The sequence below is a fragment of the Danaus plexippus genome, chromosome 30, assembly GCF_018135715.1.
Source record: "Danaus plexippus chromosome 30, MEX_DaPlex, whole genome shotgun sequence".
Taxonomy (NCBI): Eukaryota; Metazoa; Arthropoda; class Insecta; order Lepidoptera; family Nymphalidae; genus Danaus; species Danaus plexippus.
The window spans coordinates 3,382,501-3,390,000 of NC_083557.1; the positions used below are offsets into that span (position 1 = coordinate 3,382,501).

At 38.6% G+C, this 7,500-nt stretch overlaps 2 non-coding genes across 2 annotated transcripts; both read left to right on the top strand.

Annotated features, from left to right (window-relative positions):
- Positions 1–2,976: 2,976 nt before the first annotated feature.
- Positions 2,977–4,879, top strand: LOC133319838 (small subunit ribosomal RNA). Its single transcript, XR_009753326.1, has one exon. It is a non-coding gene; the product is annotated as a small subunit ribosomal RNA (ribosomal RNA).
- Positions 4,880–6,143: 1,264 nt separating this feature from the next.
- On the top strand, positions 6,144–6,300 carry LOC133319833 (5.8S ribosomal RNA). Its single transcript, XR_009753321.1, has one exon. It is a non-coding gene; the product is annotated as a 5.8S ribosomal RNA (ribosomal RNA).
- Positions 6,301–7,500: the final 1,200 nt, after the last annotated feature.

Below are 7,500 nucleotides of genomic sequence, written 5' to 3' on the forward strand. Positions count from 1 at the left end.
ACACAAAAATCTTTAATAATTTCCGTATTTCGAAGAAATCGATCACACCAACAGCATATCATCCATGTATACAATCAATATGAAACTTATTCGTAAGCGGAACTTTCATTTCGAACAAATATTTTTCATATCATATGTGAAGTCGATCGAAAAACGACTAAGTCCCAGACGCTCCGGCGACACGATACGTACCAAACATAATATTATAATATCATCATTCAGAGACCCTATCGACTATATCATATTTATATTGACGATATACGACATCCATATAAAAATTATAAATACCAATGGCATCGTTATAGATGTGAAATAATATTTTTATATCATACACTTGGAAAAATTTCTAAGTCCAGTCATTACACGAACCGGGAGGGTGTTACACAAAAATCTTTAATAATTTCCGTATTTCGAAGAAATCGATCACACCAACAGCATATCATCCACGTATACAATCAATATGAAACTTATTCGTAAGCGGAACTTTCATTTCGAACAAATATTTTTCATATCATATGTGAAGTCGATCGAAAAACGACTAAGTCCCAGACGCTCCGGCGACACGATACGTACCAAACATAATATTATAATATCATCATTCAGACGACCCTATCGACTATATCATATTCATATTGACGATATACGACATCCATATAAAAATTATAAATACCAATGGCATCGTTATAGATGTGAAATAATATTTTTATATCATACACTTGGAAAAATTTCTAAGTCCAGTCATTACACGAACCGGGAGGGTGTTACACAAAAATCTTTAATAATTTCCGTATTTCGAAGAAATCGATCACACCAACAGCATATCATCCATGTATACAATCAATATGAAACTTATTCGTAAGCGGAACTTTCATTTCGAACAAATATTTTTCATATCATATGTGAAGTCGATCGAAAAACGACTAAGTCCCAGACGCTCCGGCGACACGATACGTACCAAACATAATATTATAATATCATCATTCAGACGACCCTATCGACTATATCATATTTATATTGACGATATACGACATCCATATAAAAATTATAAATACCAATGGCATCGTTATAGATGTGAAATAATATTTTTATATCATACACTTGGAAAAATTTCTAAGTCCAGTCATTACACGAACCGGGAGGGTGTTACACAAAAATCTTTAATAATTTCCGTATTTCGAAGAAATCGATCACACCAACAGCATATCATCCATGTATACAATCAATATGAAACTTATTCGTAAGCGGAACTTTCATTTCGAACAAATATTTTTCATATCATATGTGAAGTCGATCGAAAAACGACTAAGTCCCAGACGCTCCGCGACACGATACGTACCAAACATAATATTATAATATCATCATTCAGATGACCCTATCGACTATATCATATTTATATTGACGATATACGACATCCATATAAAAATTATAAATACCAATGGCATCGTTATAGATGTGAAATAATATTTTATATCATACACTTGGAAAAATTTCTAAGTCCAGTCATTACACGAACCGGGAGGGTGTTACACAAAAATCTTTAATAATTTCCGTATTTCGAAGAAATCGATCACACCAACAGCATATCATCCACGTATACAATCAATATGAAACTTATTCGTAAGCGGAACTTTCATTTCGAACAAATATTTTTCATATCATATGTGAAGTCGATCGAAAAACGACTAAGTCCCTAATGTTTCATACATAGCCATTATAAAATGTAAAAATTAAAAAAAAACTTTTTTATTTCACATGTTCTTTATATTTTATTATTTATAGTATTTTAATTGAACATATAATGCCATTTATATATTAGAAATGTATAAAATACGAACTTTTAAAATTTTTGTAATACACGAACCGGTCCCAGATTTACCGAATGTCAATTTCTGGCCCTCGCATATATAGGAGGTGGCGGCGCGTGTGGTGGGTCCGCGTCGTCACGTTGCGTACTGTAGGTTGATAGGCGTCGAAGGGAGTTGGTTATATGAAAATATCACATCGTGCAATAGATGTTGATATAAAAATATTATCACATCGTATATTCGATGTTGATAATATAATAATGAAAAATGAAAAAATATCTCATCATTTCTTTGATGTTGATAAAATATGTATGTGAATGATGATAATGAAAAATGAAAAATATCTCGTCATATCTTTGATGTTGATATAATAATGAAAAATGAAAGTATCTCATCATATTTTTGATGTTGATAATATAAATAAGAGACAAAAAAAAAAAAAAAATTTTTTTTTTTTTAATTTAAAAATTATTTCGAATGAAATAATTGTACGTACGTGTACGTACGTTTGAATGATGAAAAAGTACGCTTCGAGAAATCCTCCTAATAACCTTCTTCCTTCGACAAAAACTTCTCTGTGTTGACCGCCGACGGTCGTCGCGTAGTACTTAGCTATACATATCACGATGTGTTTCACACAACGTTTTATAATGGTTAGTATGAAGCGTGATCGTTCTAACGGGGTCGTATTGTACAAAATTTGCTTCCGTCGTGTTGCGCGTAAGTGTGACCGCCGGAGACAATCCCTTAGTAGATAATCCGCCCGAAATAGAATCTATTGGTACTAGATCTCTCTAACACCGTGCGATGATACCGATGTTTGACGTGTCGTATTTGTTAACGCATATATGACAATGTTAACCGATATTAAAGGTGTACGATCTCGTTATAAAAGTAACGATCAACAATATGAAACTTTTTGATGCGTTCAAAATGTTTTCATAATAAATATATATATAATATATATAAAATATGAATTAAGAAAGAGAGGAGGAGGAGTATGATATAAAATGTGTGTGTATATTTCAAAGAAAATATACAAAAATGAATAAATAAATAAAAACAAAATAATAATCAGGCCACCGTTACGTGCCCTCGCTTCCTATACCACAATATAAGAGCGAACGCGTACGATGCGCTCTCGATTGAGAGTTAACTAAAATTAGCTAGCTCCCTGGTTGATCCTGCCAGTAGTTATATGCTTGTCTCAAAGATTAAGCCATGCATGTCTCAGTGCAAGCCGTATTAAGGCGATACCGCGAATGGCTCAATATATCAGTTTTGGTTCCTTAGATCTTACTCAGTTACTTGGATAACTGTGGTAATTCTAGAGCTAATACATGCAATCAGAACTCTGACCAGTGATGGGATGAGTGCTTTTATTAGATCAAAACCAATCGACGGAGGGCCTCGCGTCCGAAGTCGTTAATTTTGATGAATCTGGATAACTTTTGCCGATCGCATGGTCAAGTACCGGCGACGCATCTTTCAAATGTCTGCCTTATCAACTTTCGATGGTAGTTTCTGCGACTACCATGGTTGTCACGGGTAACGGGGAATCAGGGTTCGATTCCGGAGAGGGAGCCTGAGAAACGGCTACCACATCCAAGGAAGGCAGCAGGCGCGCAAATTACCCACTCCCGGCACGGGGAGGTAGTGACGAAAAATAACGATACGGGACTCTTACGAGGCCTCGTAATCGGAATGAGTACACTTTAAATATTTTAACGAGGAACAATTGGAGGGCAAGTCTGGTGCCAGCAGCCGCGGTAATTCCAGCTCCAATAGCGTATACTAAAATTGTTGCGGTTAAAAAGCTCGTAGTTGCATTTGTGCGCCGCGCTGTCGGTGCACCGCATCCGCGGTGATACTGACACGTCTGCGGAGCATATCGTCGGTGAGCCGGCGGTAAAACGCCGGTTCAATATCAAAATCCTATCGCGGTGCTCTTCAGTGAGTGTCGAGATGGGCCGACAATTTTACTTTGAACAAATTAGAGTGCTCAAAGCGGGCTCAAAACGCCGCTTGAATATTTCGTGCATGGAATAATAGAATATGATCTCGGTTCTATTTTGTTGGTTTTCAGAACTCCGAGGTAATGATTAATAGGGATAACTGGGGGCATTCGTATTGCGACGTTAGAGGTGAAATTCTTGGATCGTCGCAAGACGAACATCAGCGAAAGCATTTGCCAAAGGTGTTTTCATCAATCAAGAACGAAAGTTAGAGGTTCGAAGGCGATTAGATACCGCCCTAGTTCTAACCGTAAATATGTCATCTAGCGATCCGCCGACGTTATTACAATGGCTCGGCGGGCAGCTTCCGGGAAACCAAAGATTTTGGACTCCGGGGGGAGTATGGTTGCAAAGCTGAAACTTAAAGGAATTGACGGAAGGGCACCACCAGGAGTGGAGCCTGCGGCTTAATTTGACTCAACACGGGAAATCTCACCAGGCCCGGACACCGGAAGGATTGACAGATTAATAGCTCTTTCTTGATTCGGTGGGTGGTGGTGCATGGCCGTTCTTAGTTGGTGGAGCGATTTGTCTGGTTAATTCCGGTAACGAACGAGACTCTAGCCTGCTAAATAGGCGTCGTCATTTAGGTGTGAGCGATTTCGGTCGTTCAACTCACTGACGGCGTATTAAAATTCTTCTTAGAGGGACCGGCGGCTTCGAGCCGCACGAGATTGAGCAATAACAGGTCTGTGATGCCCTTAGATGTCCTGGGCCGCACGCGCGCTACACTGAAGGAATCAGCATGTTCTCCCTGGCCTAGAGGCCCGGGCAACCCGTTGAAACTCCTTCGTGCTGGGGATTGGGGTTTGCAATTATCCCCCATAAACGAGGAATTCCTAGTAAGCGCGAGTCATAAGCTCGCGTTGATTACGTCCCTGCCCTTTGTACACACCGCCCGTCGCTACTACCGATTGAATGATTTAGTGAGGTCTTCGGACCGACACGCGGTGGCTTCACGGCCGTCGGCGTTGCTGGGAAGTTGACCAAACTTGATCATTTAGAGGAAGTAAAAGTCGTAACAAGGTTTCCGTAGGGGAACCTGCGGAAGGATCATTAACGTTATATAACATCCGATATCAAAGCGATATCAGGATGATTATGATAATATTATATATCCAAGTAAAAAGAGAGACACATATATAAAAATATATGATGCAAATTAAAAAAAAAAAAGAGATGAAAGGGGCGGCATCTCAATAGAAATTAAATATATCTCAAAATAATATATAAATGAAAGGAAAATAAATAAATATTAAAAAGAAAAACAACTCTACACAAGCGTGTTATGATGTTTTTGAATGAATAAAAATATAAAAGATGTCAGGGGCGGGACATCAAAATGAAAAGAGACACACAAAAACATACACTCGATTACGCCTAGCGTGTTGTCGTTGTTGTTGTTTGTGATGTTAAAAATAAATAAATAAATAAATGAATGAAAGAGAGATATATAAGATGTGAAGGGGCCACATCTAAAAAATAAATAAATCTCCAAGGAGATCGAAATAATATTATGATGATGATGATGATGAAGGAGGAGGAAAAGATACGAAATTTAAAACGATTTGACGGATAAACGGATTCATTAGCGTCCCTTCCTTATCCGATACGCACATATGCACTGTATGAGCATACAATTTATATACTCTTGATGTATATATACGTATATGTTAAAACCAGATAACGTTGTAACTCGAAAGCGATATACTAGATATCATTGATTCATCCTATGTTTCTTAACTCTGGTAGATCTCATTTGACATAGACCGGTAAGAATCCGCGCCGCGAGTCTCTTGACGACTACTCAAGACCTTAATAAGTCTAGTCCGAGTTCTGTTTACTTGGTTGGATCAAGGGCGATTAGAGTGAACGTATAATCTGGGCGTTGAAGATAACATGCTGTGGTATATAGCGCTACTATCATTATCTTGTCATTTCGTTAATTCGTTAGGGACACTCTGAGTTTTTTATGCGGTCCGGTGGATTAGTTGTTTACCGTACGTTAACCACACGGGTAAATCCGGTGGGTCGGTTAGTCCACTTGGAGAGAACGTGGTGTGATACGTTTCGTTTGTCATGTCGTTCGCGTCTTTCTATATTATATATCAACATATCACATGTCAATGTGAAATATGTATGTATGTATAAGTAGATTTGATCGCGTCCGTAGGCAATATGAGGCGTATTGCAGCGTTATATAAATGGCAACACCCCCTATATGCGCACGATTGCCCTCTTTGTTTTTTTTTTTTTTTTTTAAAAAAAAAGAAAATTTAAATGGTGAGCGTCGCCGTACACATGATATATTTATAAAAATCACTACCCTGAACGGTGGATCACTTGGCTCGCGGGTCGATGAAGAACGCAGTTAACTGCGCGTCATAGTGTGAACTGCAGGACACATTTGAACATCGACATTTCGAACGCACATTGCGGTCCGTGGAGAAATATCCAGGACCACTCCTGTCTGAGGGCCGGCTGTATAAAATAATACACCACACTGTTCCATCACGGTATGACACCTCATAACGCACGCGAACACAGAAAGAATTACATCCATCGCGCACAGACTCGCACATATACGCCACGGAAGTGTCGTTGTGTGTTCGTAGTGTGTGTGTGTATGTGTTTGTTCAGTTCGAATTATGTGTATCGTAGTTTTGTTGTTGTCGACTGTGCGAACATATGACGGTTCCGACGACTGCTAATGATCTTTTTATTCTTTTTATTGTTCTCTTTCTGACGAGACACAAACAGCACGAGAACACGACACACGCACAAACACGACGTCGTACCGCACGCGCGTGAGCGCGAACGCCTCCCTCTCGTAGTACACAGAAAAGACTATGATATCTTATTATGTGTCATTATACGAATCGGAGTTGTCGCACTCGTCGTAGTCGTCGTCGTCGTCGTCGTCGTTGTCGTAGTCGTCGTTGTTGCTGTTGTGACCCATCATAGTGAGAGATTTAAATTGAATTATTGATTGTTTGCAAGTTCGTTTGTCCGTTTAAATATTATATGAGAAATATATATATACACACACGTATATGAAGACTATGAAACATTTTTTTCATTGTGTGAATATATCACATCGAAGTCGCGTGAGTGTTGTTGTCTGTGTATATGGTATGTATATATTATATAATACACCAACGATACTTAGTTACGCCTCGATCAAACAAGTGACACGAGATCGCATCTAGCGTCTGAGCATATATAATATGTGAAGACGGAAACGCACGACACCCGCACAAAAAAATATGAATCTTTGTATGTGTTTGTGTGTGTGTGATACGCGCGATGTTTTGCTGCAGAGAGCGTGATCCTTGCTCCCATCGTTGATCCGTTGCTTTATGATTATGATAATTGTGAAGCGATACGGTGATGTGAGAGGGTAAGAGAAGGTATCCGATGCTCTTTCGTATGCGATTACGTCGTCGTCGTTATTATGCACTTACACATCTACGTCTCTGATTTCAAGATATTTTTTTTGTCGATGTATGAGCGTTTTATGTTTTCTGTGTCCGATCGTTGTGCGTTTCTATTGTGTCGTTAAGGTCTGTGTTATATTAATATTATATATATATCGTGGACGTGGACATCGAACGAAAACAACGCAATATCGCGCCTTCGTATATATGTGTGATATGTAATAAAACGATGAAAATCGAATT